This window comes from Palaemon carinicauda, chromosome 30 (assembly GCF_036898095.1).
Source record: "Palaemon carinicauda isolate YSFRI2023 chromosome 30, ASM3689809v2, whole genome shotgun sequence".
Taxonomy (NCBI): Eukaryota; Metazoa; Arthropoda; class Malacostraca; order Decapoda; family Palaemonidae; genus Palaemon; species Palaemon carinicauda.
In genome coordinates this window covers 41363432-41381452 of record NC_090754.1, presented here as the reverse complement: position 1 = coordinate 41381452, position 18021 = coordinate 41363432, and the positions used below count along the sequence as shown (strand labels likewise).

The window sequence follows — 18021 nt, the reverse complement described above, 5'->3', positions numbered from 1 at the left end:
GGGCAAGATATGGTATATAAGTGTATCCTAATGGGTTTAAGTAAGTTGGTACAAGAGGGTTTAAATACGGAAATACCAAGTAGTGTAACTGAGCTTAAAAGAAAGGTGATGAATGAAGTGTCAAAAGAAATGGTATATGAGGAGGAGAGTAGTGTACTAGAAGGGGAAGTATTATCAAAGATATTAATGGTGGTAAGTAGGTTGTATGGTGTAACTGTGTATTTGTATTTTGGATGGAATAGACCGATGGAATATAGGGCATGTAAGGAGAATGATAGGGAATATATTTTGAGGATTCAATGTAAGGAGGAATGTTGCAAATTGTTGAGTGAGAAGGATAATGGTGCAAGTGACCTTAATCTAAGATATGGGGGTATAGAGGACAGTGAACATGATGATGAACATATTGGTGAAGTGAGTGACAGAATTGAAAGGAGAGTAAATGTATGTATGCATGGTGTAAAAGGAAGGATGATGACGTATGTGAATATAAATGAGAATGAATATTGTAGTTTAATTGATACGGGTGCTCAAGTGTCATTAGTAAATGAGTCGGTTATCAGGGAAATTGAGAGGTACAATTGGGAAGTGAAAAGACAGTGTACGAGTGTGAGAATTCATGGAATAGGTCAGGGAAGTTTACTTGTTTGGGAAGAAGTGAGGTTGAAGGTGAAACTAGGGAGTATGGAAGTTGAACATAATTTTATTGTAATGGGAGAGAATGAAATGCCTAGTTGTTTTTTGGTGGGAATAGATTTTTTGAGGTTGCACCATGTGTCAGTTGATGTTGGTAAGGGTTTGCTTTCAAAGAATGGCTGTAAGGTAATAGTAATCGAGGATAATAGTGTATTCATGGCGAATTTTGTTGGCATGATTGATATTGCAAAGAGTGAAGATGATTTGTTAAGCAAAGAAGAGGTGGAAGAAATGCAAGGTGAATGTTTCGAAATAAATAGGTTACGTGAATGTATTTTAAATGGTATTAGGGTGGAAGAATGGCCGTGTGATTTGGAAGCGTATAAGAAAGTTGTTAAAAGATTTATTGTTTGTAAGAATATTGTGTATTTTTTGCATAGGGGAATGGATGAAGATATATATGTTCCTGTATTTCCAATGCATGCAGCTGTAAGTATGTGTATGGTAGTGCATGACAGGTATGGGCATATGGGGAAGAATAAATTGTGGGAATGCATGCGAGAGAGGTTGTTTACGCCTGGGTTGAGTCAAATTTGTAGGGATGTAGCGACTACTTGTGAGGATTGTCAGAAGGGAAAGTATCAGAGCATGCATGCAAGTCCGCCTGTTCTGAGGTTACGTATGAAAGAGCCATTTGAGATGTTTGTGATTGATTGTGTTTCGTTGCCTGTGACTGCGAGAAGACATGTGGGAATGATTGTCATGGTCGATCATATGAGCAAGTTTGCGTATGCCGTGCCCATCAAGAATAAAAGAAGTGAGACTGTAGCGAGAATGGTAAGTCAAGTGATGTTGCCGATGAGTGTGTGTAAGCCTGCGAAAATGTTAAGTGACAATGGTCCGGAGTTTGTTGGATGGGAGTTTGAGCAGATGTTGAGAGAATGGGGCATTGAACATGTGTATTCGACTCCGTATATTCCAAGTGCGAATGGTTTGGCTGAAAGGACGGTAAGAACTTTGACAGAAATTTTGCGGATGATGAGTACATGTGATAATGATTGGGATTTATATGTTGGGCGTGCGTTGTGGGCGTATAATGCGACTGTGCACAAGAGTACTGGTATGTCTCCGTGTAAGTTTGTGTTGAATTTTGAAAAGATAGTAAGACCGAGATTGAGTGTGTCCGAGAATGATAGAGATGTTTGGAAGAAAGCAAATGAGAGATTTGAAAGCTACAAAGTGGGAGAGAAAGTGTTAAAAGAAGTAATTGAAAAGGGAAGAATGAATGTCAATAAGGTACGTGATAAGTTTGAAGGTCCATATGAGGTGTTAGATGTTGGTTCTAGTGGGTTGAGTTATGTTTTAGGTAAAGTAAGTGTGGATGGTAGTGTGGAAAAGGTTAGGGCACACCACAATCAGTTGCGGAAATGGAAGGAGGTACCAAGATATATTCAGGAGAATGGTATGAATAAATGACTGAAAACGAACAAGTATGAACCGAGTATGTGTGAGGCATTAGGTTTAGAAGATAAGCAATTGGTGTTAGTAGAGTATGGAAGGAAAAAGAAGTCTGAGAATTTTACTGGGGATAAAAGGCGGGAAAATTTTGTAGTTGTAGGCGGGAATCAGAATAAGCAGGACAAGGGTGTAAATGTACAGGTGAGTATGGAAGATAAATGTATTAATACAGATGAAACTTGGATGAGTATGAATGATACTTATAGTGTGTGTGGTTTTTCGTTAGATGAGGCAAGAGAACGTATGACGGACACGAGAATGAAAGATAGGAGAATAAGCAGTATGAATGATTCTTTTGTTAAAGTAGAAAATGGTTTAGATGTAATGGATGAATTGTTGACAGAAATTAGTGGGATTTTCGGGCCAGATGAAACTGAGGTAGATGAAATAGTGAATGATATTTTAAGACGAGCAGAACATAGACGGGAATAGTAATAGTACGTTGAATGAAAACGACATGGAAGAAGTGAATGAGAGAGTGCAGGTATATGAAGGCCCAGTTACTCGAAGCCGAGGCCCTGTTCCTGATTGCGACTGGGTTATGAGAAAATAGTTAAGTTTTGTGTGAGGATTTGGCAAAGTAAGGGGGGAGGAATGTGGAGGATTAATTTTATTTTAATTTATTTTTTTTTGCCAAATCAGGAGAGAGAGAGAGAGAGAGAGAGAGAGAGAGAGAGAGAGAGAGAGAGAGAGAGAGAGAGAGAGAGAGAGAGTGTGTTTATTTAAGTTTTGTCAGGGAGAGAGAGAGAGAGAGAGAGAGAGAGAGAGAGAAAAATTGTTTACAGTATTGGCTTTAGGTTGTCACAGAGAGAGAGAGAGAGAGAGAGAGAGAGAGAGAGAGAGAGAGAGAGAGAGAGAGTTGTTTTAGTATTGTTAAATAGAGACATTTTATTTGCCTTAGCTTTGTCATTAGAGAGAGAGAGAGAGAGAGAGAGTGTGTGTGTGTGTGAGCGAGTGTTTATTTACTTAAGTTTGTCAAACCGCAAGAAAGAATGAGTGTTTATTTGCTTTAGTTTCGTCAGAGAGAGAGAGAGAATTTTATTTGCTTTAGTTTTGTCAGAGAGAGAGAGAGAGAATTTAATTTGCTTTAGTTTTATTAGATCGCGCGTGCGCAAGAGAGTATGTGTGTATGTGCGTTTGTGTGTGCGTGTTTTGTGTGTCCGCGGTGCGCGCTGAGGAAAGGGTAATTAGCGAATGATTGTTTGAAGTTGGAAAGATTGTTGGTAAAATTGAGGTTGTTTGTTTACCTTTTTAGCTAGGATAGGGTGGTGATGAATGTCTTGAGCGAAAGCATTGGATATCGAACGATAGTAGGAGTCGGCTGTGTATTTTTTTTGCTCTTCGGAAGCCGGCTGTGAAGCTTTTTTTTATATTCTGAGTAAGTACTGTTTTTATTCATTTTTGTTAGGCGCGTTCGTGAATGATAGAAAGTTTATTGTTTATCTTTGATTATAGTACGATAGTTTAGTTTAGTTAGGAGTTTTCGTAAGCGTTTTTTTCTTTTTTATTGCAGGCCGTAGTTCCTCCTTTGGATTCCTTTATACTCCTTGGAGTTTTAGTTTGGCCTGGAAGGTGGTGTTTGCCAGCCGTGTGTATATTGTATATGATTAGCTTGATGATGACGACCCGGACCGGACAATGAATATAGGAATAGACTGCTGAAATACAGAATTTTTGAACGTTGATGACCCGGCTATAAAATACGGATTTCTCTCACGACAATTGATAACGACGACCACCGCATAAGATTGCATAGTCGAATTGGCCGTACGATAGTGTTGGCCAGTGCCAGTAGGCTACAACTTGCTTAAGGACTGTTGCGTGTGAACCAAGAGGTTCTCTTGGTTTGGCATTAATTTTTTGTGTTGCAGAATATGATTGGTGTTTAGTATTAAGTAATTTATTTAGTCTTAAGTGTGCTTTTGGTACTGTGCGTGGACTGACGGTGTTGGGTACATTAAAAGGATATTGTTTTTTCGATTGTTGGCGAGTTTTCGGTACCATCACGCACCGATATATACAGCGAATTTTGTGTGTTTTTTTTGTCTATTGAATTTATGATAAATTGTGATTGTTCCTGGGTTATGGCATATGGTGGATGGTTTGGTGATAAGTGATTTGTTCTAGTGTTAAGTCAGTTTAATGATATGTGTTCTGTTTTTGGTTGCGTTAATATAGTTTTAAGGCTATGTTTTGTTTTCATTTTCCTTCTGTCCAAGAGTCTAGTTTAAAGTAAAGTAAGGGGAAAGTTTGTGTTGTGGGATATTTTGGAAGTAAGAGTGATCAAGGGTGTGGGGGTTGTGTTTTGTATACATCCCGCTACAATTTTACCTTAAAGATGTCCAGTCTCTTTACGAGAACTGCTACACCCTGGGACCATTCGTAGCAGCGAGTGCAGTAGTAGGTGAGGGCTCAACCACTACATTCCCATAATCCCATAACCTTTTTTAATCTTTCTCTTGAAATGCTTTTTATTGTTGTTTTTGGGTTGTACGGAAGGCTAAGAAGCCTTTCGCATCCTGGTTGATTTGGCGGGTGGTCAAATTCTTTCTTGAGAAGCGCCTAGATTAGAGGTTGTGATGAGGTCCTTTAGTATGGGTTGCAGCCCTTCATACTTCAGCACCTAGGAGTCGCTCAGCATCCTAAGAGGATCGCGAGGCTCAGTAAGGAAGACGTACTTAAAAAGGCAGAGTAATGGTTCAAGTCTACTTCCTTACCAGGTACTTATTAATTTTATGTTTGTTATTTTGAATAACTGCTAAAATGAAATACGGGATACTTAGCTTCTAATGTTAACATGTATGCTGGTCTCCACCCCCCCCCCCCTGGGTGTGAATCAGCTACATGATCACCGGGTAAGATTAATATTGAAAAATGTTATTTTCCTTAGTAAAATAAATTTTTGAATATACTTACCTGGTGATCATGAATTTAAGGACCCTCCCTTCCTCCCCATAGAGACCCAGTGGACCGAGGAGAAAATTGGTTCTTGTTGACAAGAAGTACCTGAGTACCTACTTGACAGATGGCGCTGTTGTTGTACACCCCCACCTGTATAGCGATCGCTGGCGTATCCCGCCCGTAGGTTTTTTCTGTCGGGCAACAGAGTTGCAGCTACATGATCACCGGGTAAGTATATTCAAAAATTTATTTTACTAAGGAAAATAACATTTTATCATAAAAACTCCATTTCCGATAGGATCAAAGCACAAGAAAGACTTGGAATGGTGGATGCAAGACTCCAACCTTTGCCGAGGGGTAGTTCTTTCTCCTTTCCCTTATTTGGTGCTCTTCATGGATATATCAAAAGAAGAGTTGAAGGCTTACCTGCAACAGCACATGGCCTGGCAATGTTCTGATCTCAATCAGCAATGGAGTTGAAGACAGCCTTTCTAGCCCTTCAGCACTTCCAAAATCTCCTTTCAGGCCACATGGTATTGTTGACGAGTGATGAGACCACTGTAGTAGCGCACTTAAACAAACGGAGAGGTACCTTCTCGCATCAGCTCTGTCATTTTGTTGTCAAGGTTCTGATATGGACAGGGGACAATTAGATCTCTCAGCCCAGTTCATTCCAGTCAAAAATAACATTCTAGCTGACAACCTGAGGAGAAAGACTCAGCTATTTGGTTCTGAATGGTCTTTGGCTCCTGGGATCTAACCAAAGTCCTGACTTTGTGAGGTTCGCCTTTGATAGACCTATTCACGACATCTCTGTCACAAAATGCCAATGTACTACTCTGCAGTACCAGACCCTTAGGCAGTGTTCCAGGATGCCTTTCAACATCCTAGGAATGACATAGACTTCTACTCGTTCCCCCCCCCCCCCCTTTCGCCTAATTTTATCTGAACCATCTGCTGCTGTTGACGAAGGTTCCGAGGGAGCATTCCCATTGCACAACCTTCTACATCAACCTCACGCGAAGATATACCAGATGGCAGTCTTATTCCTACAACTTCACACCTGGAGATTATCCAGCATCTCCTCACTCAGAAAGGTTTTTTGCGACCAGTGCTGAAAAGGATTTCTAGATACCTAAGAAAGTCCTCTATCGCAGTCTGTCAGGCAAAGTGGACAATCTTCAGTGGTTGCTGATGTAGCAGGGGTGTCTCTTCACTCATAGAGGCCACTATACCCCTGATTGCTGTGTTTTTATTATATCTTTGAGAGGAAAAACTGTTCAGTCTCAGCAGTAATAGGCTATCGCTCGGCCTTAAGGATGATCTTCAGTCTGAAAGGAGCCCTTATTTGCTCTTTGGTAATATTATCAGTGCTCATAGGTAGCTTTTGATTTATTTTGCCCTCAGCTGGAAGTTAAATCCTCTCTTTAGGATTGAGGTTAAAGTCCTCCGTTCCTTGAAAAGAGCTTCCTATGAGCCATTGAGTTGAGTGTCAGATTGTGGATTTACCCTCAAAATGGTCATCCTTCTTGTCATAGCCAATTCAAGAGGATCGGGCAGGTTACTCTCAGTTTCGTCCCAGATTTTATCGCTAAGACTCAAATTCCGCTGTACAGACCCTCGGGTTGGGGCCTTCCTGATTGCAAGTCTATGGGAAGTAACTGATAACACGGATCAACTGTTACTATGTCCTGTGGAGGCGCCAAGGCACTCCCTTAAGTGTACACCATGAGCTCACCCACACAACAATCAACTGCTTGTCAGGACAGGCAGGTTCAAGAGGAAGGTTACAAAAAACTATTTCATTTTGGATCAGGCAGTCCTTGACTGTCCCCTCACTCCTTCCTCCAACCATCAAGAGCAATGACCCAGAGCTCACGATGTCCGAGGAATGAGCACTTCCTTAGCATTCAATTTCTCTGTGTCGTAGGTGTTACAAGCATGGTTGTGGAAGCGTCAGGTGACCTTCACTGCAAGACGTGACACACAGGTGTTTAAAGTTATTTTGGCTTGAACACCCGCTAGCGCTGAATCTATCTCCTAGTAAAGAACTTCAGTTTTGTATAGTTAGGAAAAATACAAATTATTTCTAAATTTGTCATTTGTTCCGTAACCGAAATACAAACCACGCTATTTACATTGGGTTTACCTTTTAACGTAGCTGAAATGGCGAGCCATTAGAATTTAACGAGGGTGTATTACCCCCGCGCTAGTTAGCGGGGGGGGGGGGGGGGTAGGGGAGTGGTAGCTAGTTACCCCTCCCCCCCCCTCACACACCGGTGAAGCTCACTTTCACTTTTGGCACGGACTGGGACAGACGTCTCTGTCTTTGTCCTCGCTTGGCAGCCATTGTTTGTTTTGTCTTTACTTAATCACTTACTTTTCTTTTACTCAATATATATGTAAACATTTTTTCATGTTTGTATATATATTTGAGTATAGAAATCAGTAAGTTTCCTTTTCAGAGATTTGTGCTTGTGTGTGTAGTGTACGATATCTCCGTGGAGCCCTCGGCAGTTTAGGCCACCACGGTGTAATTTTATGGGTTGCGATCGAGTTTGACTTCGGTCTTTCTCTCTCTCTCTCTTGAGGTTGTTCACCCTTTTACTACGTTTCTACGCCTTTTGTAGCTTCCTTCCCGTGTGGTGGGGTTGCTACGCCGTACGTTTTGTCTCAATTAGTTTATGAATCTAATTGTATATGTTAATTTTTCTGCTTTGTAGAACGTTTCCTTTCGGGGTTTTCGTTCTTTCTTTAGTGTTCATTCATTTTTAAATTACATAATTACATAGTTACATAATTATAATTGTTATAATTCTGTTTTGGTTACAGCTCTCCTTCCGTGAGTGTAAGTGGTTTGTGAGGGCACGTGCCTGTTGTGTAATTCTTGTTTTCCTTTCCCTCGGGATTCCTCTTCGGAGACTTCCCGGGGGAATGAATGTGTACTAATGATTTTTTTTTTTTTTTTTTTTTTTTTTTTTACAGTTACCGATCTAGTTCGTTTCTGTAATATGGCAACGGTGTGAGCTGTCTTGTTGAGGCCTGGGGATTCGGCTGTTGCTGCCTCCCCTTTGGATTTTTGTCAGGGGCGTGTCTCCTTCTACTGGAAGTACTCCCGTGACGATTGACAGTTCTCCAGTTCATTTTAGAACTCTCAGGAGGCTCGCCTCCTGGGGTGGGTAACTTTCCTTCCGAGGGAAGTTTTTCCTGTCCAGGCTTGAGTTTTTCCCCTTTTGGGGGGTTCTTCTCTTGCCTTTTTTTCGTGCGACTATGCTCTTGGTGCTGAGCAGTCGCACCTGCAGTTTCGCTCAAGGGCCTGGGCAACTGCAGGAGCCCCTCTTCGGAGGATTGCTCCTTTTAGGTCATTGGCTGACCTGTCTCTTCCACGAAGTGTTTCTCTTTTGTTCGCGAGAGAGTACACTCATAGAGACTCCTCTTCGGAGGATTCTTCTGCTGTTGTTGTTGTTGGCCTCCTTCGCCGTAAGGCTCACCGTCCGCCTCGTCGTAAGGGCCTCCCATCTCCCTATAAGGGTGCTAAGAGGCGCCTTTTTGAATCTCCGTATGCAGCCTACAACTCCTTCTTTTTGATCTTCCGCCCCTGGTGCAGATGGACAGCAGTCTGACCTCGTCTTCTGATGGGCAACGGTCTTCCCGACGGACAACGGTCTTCCCGACGGACAACGGTCTTCCCGACGGACAACGGTCTTCCGACGGACATCTGTCTCCCGGCGGCCAGACAACGGTCTTCCGACGGACAACGATCCCTTCGGGGCAAAGGGTTGCCTCCCAGGGGGGTTCTTCCCTTGCGTGTCAGGGTTCCCCTGCACGCCCTTCTGCTTTGTTCTCTCCTGCTCAGTTTTAGCGCTCAGGCGCTCTCCTGCTCCTGCTCAGCGGTAGCGCACAGGCGCTCTCCTGCTCATCAGAGCTTTCCTGATCGCTAGCGCTCTCCTGTTCGTCAGCGCTCTCCTATTCGTCAGCGCTCTCATGATGTTCATCTCTGCTGTTCCTGTTGGTTCCTGTTATGCGCCCACGTTCGCCCTCGCGATCTAGAACTTCGGTTCAGGTCTTGGTCAAGGACTCTTCTTCTACGCACAGGCTTCCATGCGTTGCCTTCTGCTCGCCAGCGATCACCAGCTCGCCAGCGACCTTAGACGCGTCAACGTTCACCTGCTCGTCAGCGATCTCCTACTCGTCAACGATCGCCATCGATCTGCCACGCGTGTCAGTTCCCCTGAACACCATCAGTAGCGATCTAGCGCTCGCCTGCTGTGGGCCATGATCTCCGGTAGCTGAGTCTTGCCGTAGATCTTCCTCCTGCTCGCCAGCGCTCACCTGTACTTCTGTCCTTCTGTGCGCCAGCTTTCTTCAATCGCCAGTGCACATCTGCGCGCCCTTCTTTGCCACGCACCAATGGGCGCCAACAGTTTTCTGACCGTTTAGGATCGCCTGATTAACAGCTTGCTTCAGCGCTCACTTTCTTGATGCACCTGCGCGCCTTCTGTTAGCGCGATGCGCGCTAACCATCATTAGTCTCTCTCGCGTTGGCAATCGCCTATGCGCCCGCGCGATTCTTCACCTGCGCGCTAGCGTTTTGTTAACGCACCACCGCTTGCCGACGCGTCATCGCTTGCCAACGCACCTTCACTCTCCTACGGGCTATCGCTCGCCAGAACGCGCCATCGCTCGTCAACGCGCCATCGCGTCATCGGTCTCGCGACCGCCTGTGTTCACCCGCGCGCCCACGTGCCTGCACGCCTACGCTCATGCCCGACCGCGCACATGCTCTCCAATGTTCGCCCGCGCGCGCGAACCGACGGTGTTCCGTCGCGCGAACCGACGGTGTTCCGTCGCGCGAACCGACGGTGTTCCGTCGCGCGGACCGACGGTGTTTCTTCGCGCGAACGTCGGCTTAATTCTTGCAGTATCCATTGCTCGCCTATGGGTTATCGCTCGCCGACCACCAGCTCTCGCCCTTCCTACCACGCTCGCCCTCCTTCTGTGCTCCTTCGCTCACCTTCGTTTGTGTTCCTGCGTGCCCGCGCATGGGCGCTTCCACGTTCGCCCACGCGCAAACCATTGATTTACCATCGCGCGAACGCCAGGGCGATTGCGACCGCGATTCCCATTGGGGTTTCGCAGCATGGCCAGCCTGGCGAGTCTTCTGGAGCGTATTTCCAGAACACGGCCTCACCCCGTAAACGCAGAGCATGGCACATGCAAGAATAGGAAGAGTCTTCAGGGAGCTCTGAGCAACATTCTTCTTTACAGAACCTGGGTTAGCCCTTCCCCGTCATTCCCTGGAAGGGTTTTTGGCGGGGGGGGGGCTTTCCGTTAGAGATTTCTCCATCGGCCAAGGGGTGACTGGTTTACCCCTTCCTCTTCTCCATCTCGTGAAAGGGGCTTACCAGGTCCTTTCCCTCCTCGGTTGCGACCCGAGGTTTTGTTCAAGGAAGCTACAGGAAGGTCATGGGTACTTTCCTCCTCTCGGGCTCAAGCACCTTGGCGTTTCGTCGTCAAGTATCGAACTTGCGGGCAAGCTCGATGTTGGACCTTCTGGACGCAATGACCAAGGGCTTCCTTTCGGGTGTCTCATCCGTGGTTGTCGACAACCTCAGACACCCTTCCATCCTTGAGAAGAGTTTGTTTGTGCCCAAGGACAGAGACATAGACAGCGGCTGTGCGGAGGAAGTCGACTTCCGTTTTCACTCCTCCAAGGCGCTTTCTTCCAGACCCTGCAGGGCTCCAGCGCCTCTTTCTTTCAGCCACGTCGGCCTAAGTTATCGGACCGGCTACGACAACTGAGACAAGGTGTCCAATTGCAGTTCCCTCCTGTCAGGAACAGGTGGCACAGGAAGCTCTCCCGGGGGGGCATAGTCCTAGAGGGAGCGGCAGAGTTCACGAACTCTAGGATTGGCACCCCCCCCTTGCAGGTTTCACGCTGGGAGGATACCTAAGGTTACTCATCCGGATGACAGCTTCCCGATGCCCATTCCTGCACGATCTCCGTGATCACCCAAGGATATCGCGCCTGCCGTCTCTGTCAGCGAATTTAGTGTCTCTGAACCTCTATGCCATAAGGTGAGCAAGAGTTTGCCCGTTTGGGCAGAATGATCCATGCCTTAGGAGAAGGTCCTCCATAGGATCGTCGACGGCTTCACCCCCGGCTTCTTCAGTCGATCCTTTCTAGTAAGGAAGTATCTGAGACTGGAGTTCCGTAGTCGACCTCTCAGCCCTGATCAAGTTTGTCGAACCAACTTCGTCCAGCGTGGAACAGCAGAATCGATCAGGCTGGTAATGAGGCGACAGGACTCCTTAGGCCCTGGATCGGAAGGACGGGTACTTTCAGTTTCCATTCCATCCATCTTCCAGGAAGCTCGTGGAATTCAGCCTAGACTACAGGTATTCCTGCTTAAGATGCAGTGTGGCGATCCCACCGTGGCATCGCAGGTTTTTTCCCTAGAGAACTCTCCCTGCTTTCCTCATGGCCGCTCAGGTGCAGGCTTCCGCCTCCTTCGCCTTTTGGAGGTCTGGTCAACTCCGGTAGGCTCGGGTTCGACCTTCTTCAGCGCCGGGACAAGCTTCCGGATGCTTACCATGAGTGGGGGTTCATGGCATTTTGCTAGGAGCCTTCTCTTCTTCTGCCTCAACATCTGGAGTATCTAGCCATGATATTGAGTCAACGGCCTTACCACGTTGGAAACCCCGCTTCTCGTCCGTCCAGCGAGGTTAAGCAACGTCGGTTCTGGTCGGTACTTGGATGGGTGACCGCCTGGGGACGCCAGATTCTGTTGCCACCTCCTCCAAGCCTTGCCTTCAGTTGACTGTGGCAAGGCTGAGGAGAGTCGCAGTTCCTGTTCCTCAGTCAAGCAGAGCTTTCAGCCCTACCTTGGAACGTTTCCTAGTTCTCTTTTCCTCATTGACCCGTCTAAGTTCCGAACGGTCGCCTCAGGATAAGTTCCCTGTGGGGCGGCCCAAGTTCCGGTGGTTTCAAAGCAATGATTAACCGGACTTTCTGGCCCCTATGGGACCAGCGGAACGATTAGACCTGCAATGGATGTTGACCTATGGAACCTCTTGATGGGAGTGGATATTCTCGTCCTTTCCCCACATTTTTTATGCTGTTCTAGGACTCGTCGAAGAAGGGGGGGGGGCATGTTCCGGTCCAGGCTTATGGTCAGGACCTGAAGGATACCTCTCCATCATTCAGGCAGGCTTAGGGGCCGTAGTCTGGCCCCTCTACAGATCCTACAGCTACTGCCGAGTCGCTCCGTGCGCGTCGACTTCATGGTTCTGGCGTGTTCTAACCAGCAGGGGACGCATTTTCACACCTTCGCATCTTGCAGTAGAGATACTGAGATGATTTGAGATACTCTCAATTCCACCATCGGCTCTCTCATTCCGGGCAGAGGAATGTTCTCTCCGACTATCCGAGCAGAGCCTCGTAGAGAGAGTTTACCTGGGGGTCTTTGGCCTTGAGTAACCAGCAAGTCCTGGTCTGGGGGACCTGATCGCGACAGCTTGGAACCTCAAGCTTCCGCTGTTCTTCCCCCCAGTCTCGGACCCCGAGACTCTGGCAAGATGCATTCAGGTGATGGTGGGACAACATCGACGCCTGCGTCTTCCCTCCTTTGTTGTCTGTTGAGAATGGGTCTCAACAAAACCAGGTTGTCTGTCAACCTTTCAATGGCCCTGAGAGCTCCACGGGGACTATGCGCAGAACGGTTTCCGAACCCTCTGTTTCCCCTGACGGAACTCCCGGGAGAGCTTCTCCCACGTCACAGGCTACTCAAACAACCACACTGCAACATCTTTCACGAGCCGGGGCGTCGCTTCGGCTTCATGCCTGGAGACACTACGCCTCCTCCTCAAGAAGAGACAACCCGCTACAGTCGCGGGACGGAGGTCGCGTCATCTGCGATGGTCATCCGCAGGGGTCTTCCAGGCGAAGTGGAGAGTCTTCTGTGGTTGGTGTCGTGGGAGATATACCTCTTCCCTTGAGGCCTCTTCTCCAGCAATAACGATCTTATTGCCTTTCGGCGGGAGGAAACTCCTTTCCGCTCTCGGCAATGAAGCCTGTCGCTCAGCCTTTCCCTGACCTTCAGGCTTAAAGGAATAACTTTTTCCTTCCCGCTGGACCTTTCCTCGCTCATGCGAAGCTGCGAACGTCCCTGCCCTAGTCGGAGTGAGACCTCCAACTTGGAGCATGGCTCGGACTTTTTAGTCCCTTAAGAGATCTGCTCAAGACCCTTTACGTCAGGCCTCTGATCGTATTCCGTCTTGGGGCTCCTGCTCACTCTAGCCGCGGCCAGTGTGTAAGCAATCTGCTTGGTCTCGTACGACTCCGCCCTTTCTAAGGAATGGGGGGAAGGCAACATTCAGGTTCGCTCCTGAGTTGTTGGCTAGACTCGGAATCTTGGGGTCCCGGCCCTTCGGTCCAATTCCTTCAAGTTTTCGAGTCACCTTTCTGTATCTGATGTCCCAAAACCTTCTCCTTCTTGCCAGTTAAGGAATCGAGAGGTTAGCTCTGGGAACAGCTGCAGTTTGTCCTCAGTTGCAGCCGGTTTGGGAGCACAAGAAGGACACGGGGAGAGTCACCAGTATACCTCTTCAGCTCGGACTCAAGGACATTCATCTCGACCTGACTCCAGACCCTCCCCCGTCACGTCGCCCTACAGCACGATGTCGGATACATCGCAACGTCCCTCGCCTTCGAGTAATACTACTCTGTGACACAGGTGCTACAAGCTAGAGTCTGGAAGCGTCTAATGACCTTCGCAGCCTGCTTCCTGCAGGGCGTGACCCACAGGAGTTTCGATACGTTTTCTATCGCTCTGTGGTGGCTACACAACAGCTGGTCTAACCTCAGGCTCCTTTTTGGACAGGTAGCAGAAGGTTGAGGGCATTGTTATCAGGTTTTAGTCTGCATGAACGAAAGAAGTATGTCTGGCCCTTACTTCTTTCTTCATCATCCCCTCTACTGGAAAGCAGCATCCTGGTCTCTGCATAGCTGACCTCGAACCTCTGCAGGTAAACCATGCTTCCTTGTGTTCCGAGTATTGAGTCAATACTGTCGCCTCCCCTATACCCTGACGAGGTGGTATTGGGAATGTCCTAACCCAGAGTTCCTTCTGGAACTCCAGGTCAACTGCCTAGGACGGGTCACACTTCTTCCTTCACACACAAGCTTATGTAGGCCACACGGTTCCTTGCGGAGCAAGGAACTTGTGAGGTGCAGGGACTCCTTTTCTCGAGTGCGACTCACTCGGATTCTGAGTCCCCGGGTAAAGCCAAAGCCAGTATGGCTGGGGACTTTCCACTCTACCTAAGGGGTGAGTCACCCAATGTAAATAGCGTGGTTTGTATTTCGGTTACGGAACAAATGACAAATTTGAAGATAATTTGTATTTTTCCTAACCATACAAACCTTAGCTATTTACACATATTTGCCCGCCAGTCCTGTCCCCCAAGACAAGTCCTACCTCTAAGTGAAAGTGAGCTTCACCGGTGTGTGAGGGGGGGAGGGGTAGCTAGCACTTGCCCCGGTGTAATGTCCCCCTATGGTTAGGAAAAATACAAATTATCTTTGAATTTGTCATTTTAATTACTGTACTTTCAATCAAATCCTATGATTAGCTAAATATCATCGTCTTCTGCTGCATAGCTTAACTAATTCATTATCATCATTCAAGTTTCATTCAAGCCTTAAATTACATAGTAATGTTTTAGAGAAATTCTCCATGTCCTGTAGCTTTAATGTTTTAGAGAAATTCTTCTTGTCCTATAGCTTTAAAATATTCTGTGTAGTGTCATGCATATACGGTAGGATAGGATAGGATAGCTAGCTTAACCTTACATATACTCTACAGATATTATACGGCAGTGTAATATATGTATTGCAAAAATTGTATACTGTACTGTGTAACTAAAAGTGTTCATAGGAGTGTACAAAAATGTTATAAGAGAGTGGAAAAGGTTTGCAAGTGTGAGTTTGAGTTTATAAAGGATCAAAATGCCTGTAAGTAGCAAAATTGGTTTCTCCTGATTTTTGCGTTGATTTCCTGTAATACAAGCCTCATGAAAAGTGGGGGATGACTAATAAATTTTAATATAAAAATTTTGACTTTGTCAGTGATTGGATTGCAGAAGTATCAAGTACATAATTGGGAAGGAATCATTATTAAGAGCACAGCATCCTTGAAATTATGGTGTATTTTGTAAGAATAATCTATTGTTAAGTTTAACACTTGTGTTCACATGTTTTGTCATTGTTTGTAAAGTATATTAAAAAAAAATGGCAATATAGGTACAGTGCTCAGTTTGTATTTCTGAAGTCACAATTTTAATTCTTTTCCAGGTTGACCGTGAATGTTAACGAGGGAGCATTAAGGAAAATCATTCTTATCAACCAAGATCATAAAGGACCAATTATACCCTTTCATTACTTAATGGTTGGAGGAGAATTACCATTTCTGTTTTGAATTTGCCCTTAAGAGACTCCTAAGTTGTTTTGGAGGGAACTCAATTTTCATAGGTAAGACATGAGTGATATTCTGTGTCTAGATGATGTCCCATTTCAGTGTCAGGGTTGTTCTAGCCACTTCCCATCAGAGTCCTCCTTGAAGTTACATTGCTTTGTGACTGGACACCGCAGGGTGGAAAGTCCGGAGCCTGATGCATCTTGTGACTGTGGTGAGAACCCAGATGAGCCTCATCAGTGTAATTCTTGTAAGCTAATAGGTATTAGTGTTGAAGGGGACAGGAGGGCAGAAGGACCAAATAATAAACTTTATACACAGAGTCAGCTGTGGAAATGCTCAGGTTGTGGCATGCTTTGGAAATGCATTGATTGCGGTATTCTTTTTAAGGGCTCGAATAAGTTTAAGGAGCACTTGCCCCGGTGTAATGACATAGAGGATGTTCTTAGGCAGTTGAAGCAAGAGAGAGAGAGTGATGATGAAACAGATGTCACAGAAAGTAAACTCAAGGAGGAGAAACATGACCCTGATATAAAGTACCCAATGAAGCAAGAATGTGATATCAAGAAAGAGGAAGATGACAATGACATGAAAGCTCATGTAAAACAAGAAGTGAACAGTAATATAAAGCAGGAAGTAGACTCAGCGAACAATGTTAAGCAGGAAGGAGATTTAGAGGATACTAAATTAAGCTTGAAACGAGATTCTAATGGTACTGTTAAGTCGGAAGATGACAATGTTAGTTGCAATGGCATCAGAACACGTAGCAGACGGGTAGGAAATATTAATGAAACCTAATGGAACTTTTGATATATACTCAACTGTATGTGTTTATTGATGTGTTTTAAAGTTGTCCGGTAACTAATCATAGCTGTAAGAATTTTGTACTAAATGTGCGATAAAAGTTTATTAGATACCTGATGTAGAATGTACATGAAATGTTCATGCTACCTGTGGCTTTAAATCTATGGTATGCCTTTTTACTGGTGCTTTACTAATATTTTGAAAAAAAAAATTGTGTTAATTTATCATGAATGTTTGAAATAACACTTTTTGTGCTAAAGAGTAATTCTAAACCTGTAGTGTCGCCAATACTTTATTATTTTCTAAATATTAAACATTTCCACATTTACAAAATGCTCTCGACTAGTCTTTTCCTTTTGTATTTCTGAAGTAACTGTTCTCATGAAAAACATCAACTCTTGAAATTCCCTTTGTAAACGTTAAGTTTCTGTTGTTTTGTAAAGGCTAAACATGAAGTGAAAGTCAGAACTTGATTAAGAGTAGCACACTACCTCTCGTATTTGAATCTTGAAAACTAAGAACAGATATTAAACTTTTTTTTATGTATAATAAGCTAATTTTAGTTATAATGTACAGTATAAAATTCAATACAGTATTGCTGTGCTAGTTGTAGATATTTGCCTGGTATTTTTATGTATATTTTGATTATTTTGTATAGAAATTTTGTCAGTGTTGTTTACTTCTGGGTGAACTCATAAATATTTTGTATAGTAACTGTCCAATGTGGCCTTTTTTTACACCTTATTTAAAAAAAAAATATTCTTTATGAATAAATTTTATATCCAATAGCTTGCTTTTCATTATAGTAATCCCCTAGATAATCTCAAGTTATTCCCTCTTTCTCAAGAATGAGTATACTTATGTGAATGTGGAAATGGTTCCTTGTTTTGATTGCTACTGATACAGTAAGTTTGAACTTCACAAATTACAATTACAGAGATACCTAACTCTTGCTAAGTATTTTTAAAAGATAGAAAAAATAGTATAGTACAGTATACTGGATATTAAAATTGTTCCGGCACTATATACAAACCTTACTCTTTCGGTGATAGCTGAAACCAGCCGTTAGAGCTTTCGTGAGGTGTAGACTAGCCACCCCACTCACACAAATACTGTACTCAAATACTAGTATACAACCGTCACTTTATTTCGGCTTGGCTTGTACCCTCAGGGTACAAAACGAGTCCCGTGTGCAATTTTTCTTTCGGGTCTTTGCCGTAGATGGTGATGCAAGTGATCGCCGCCTCTCCCATTGACGATTCTCGTAGGCTTTAACTCTTCAGGGTTATTTCTGATATCGTACCTTTAGCCACAAAAAAGCTCTTGGAGCTTTATGAGGCCAGGCCTTTTGGGACCTGTGCCTTATGGTTTCTACCTCTTACGAGGAAGAAAGTTTTATTCTTTAAGTCCAACACAGCCTTTTTCATTCCCATCTGAGGGGATGACCTAAGGCTACTCGCCAACCTCCTGTTGGGGCTAGGATTAGTATGATTGCTTCGCAAAGACCTTAGTTTTGCTGAGAAGTCATGCGCACCCATCCACTGAGCTCTGGCGAGGTGTGGGTGGGCAGGCTCTTCTGCCTGACGAAGGTCTGCTAACAACCCAGGTTGCTCGCCTCAGTACCGATTCTGAGACTCTACTCTCCAACATGCAGAGCTTCAGCTGTGTACCCATCCTTACAGGTAAG

The 18021-nt window shown here is 45.0% G+C and overlaps 1 protein-coding gene and 1 pseudogene across 1 annotated transcript in view; both read left to right on the top strand.

Moving 5' to 3' along the window:
* The first annotated feature begins 11730 nt into the window (after positions 1–11730).
* LOC137623937 (5S ribosomal RNA) lies at positions 11731–11849 on the top strand (annotated as a pseudogene).
* A 3553-nt stretch (positions 11850–15402) lies between these two features.
* LOC137623052 (3-oxoacyl-[acyl-carrier-protein] synthase, mitochondrial-like) overlaps positions 15403–18021 on the top strand; it is a 39027-nt gene continuing 36408 nt past the window's right edge. The window contains exon 1 of the mRNA XM_068353690.1: positions 15403–15586. The gene's annotated coding sequence lies outside the window, so the exon portion shown is untranslated. The remainder of the gene's footprint in view (positions 15587–18021) is intronic.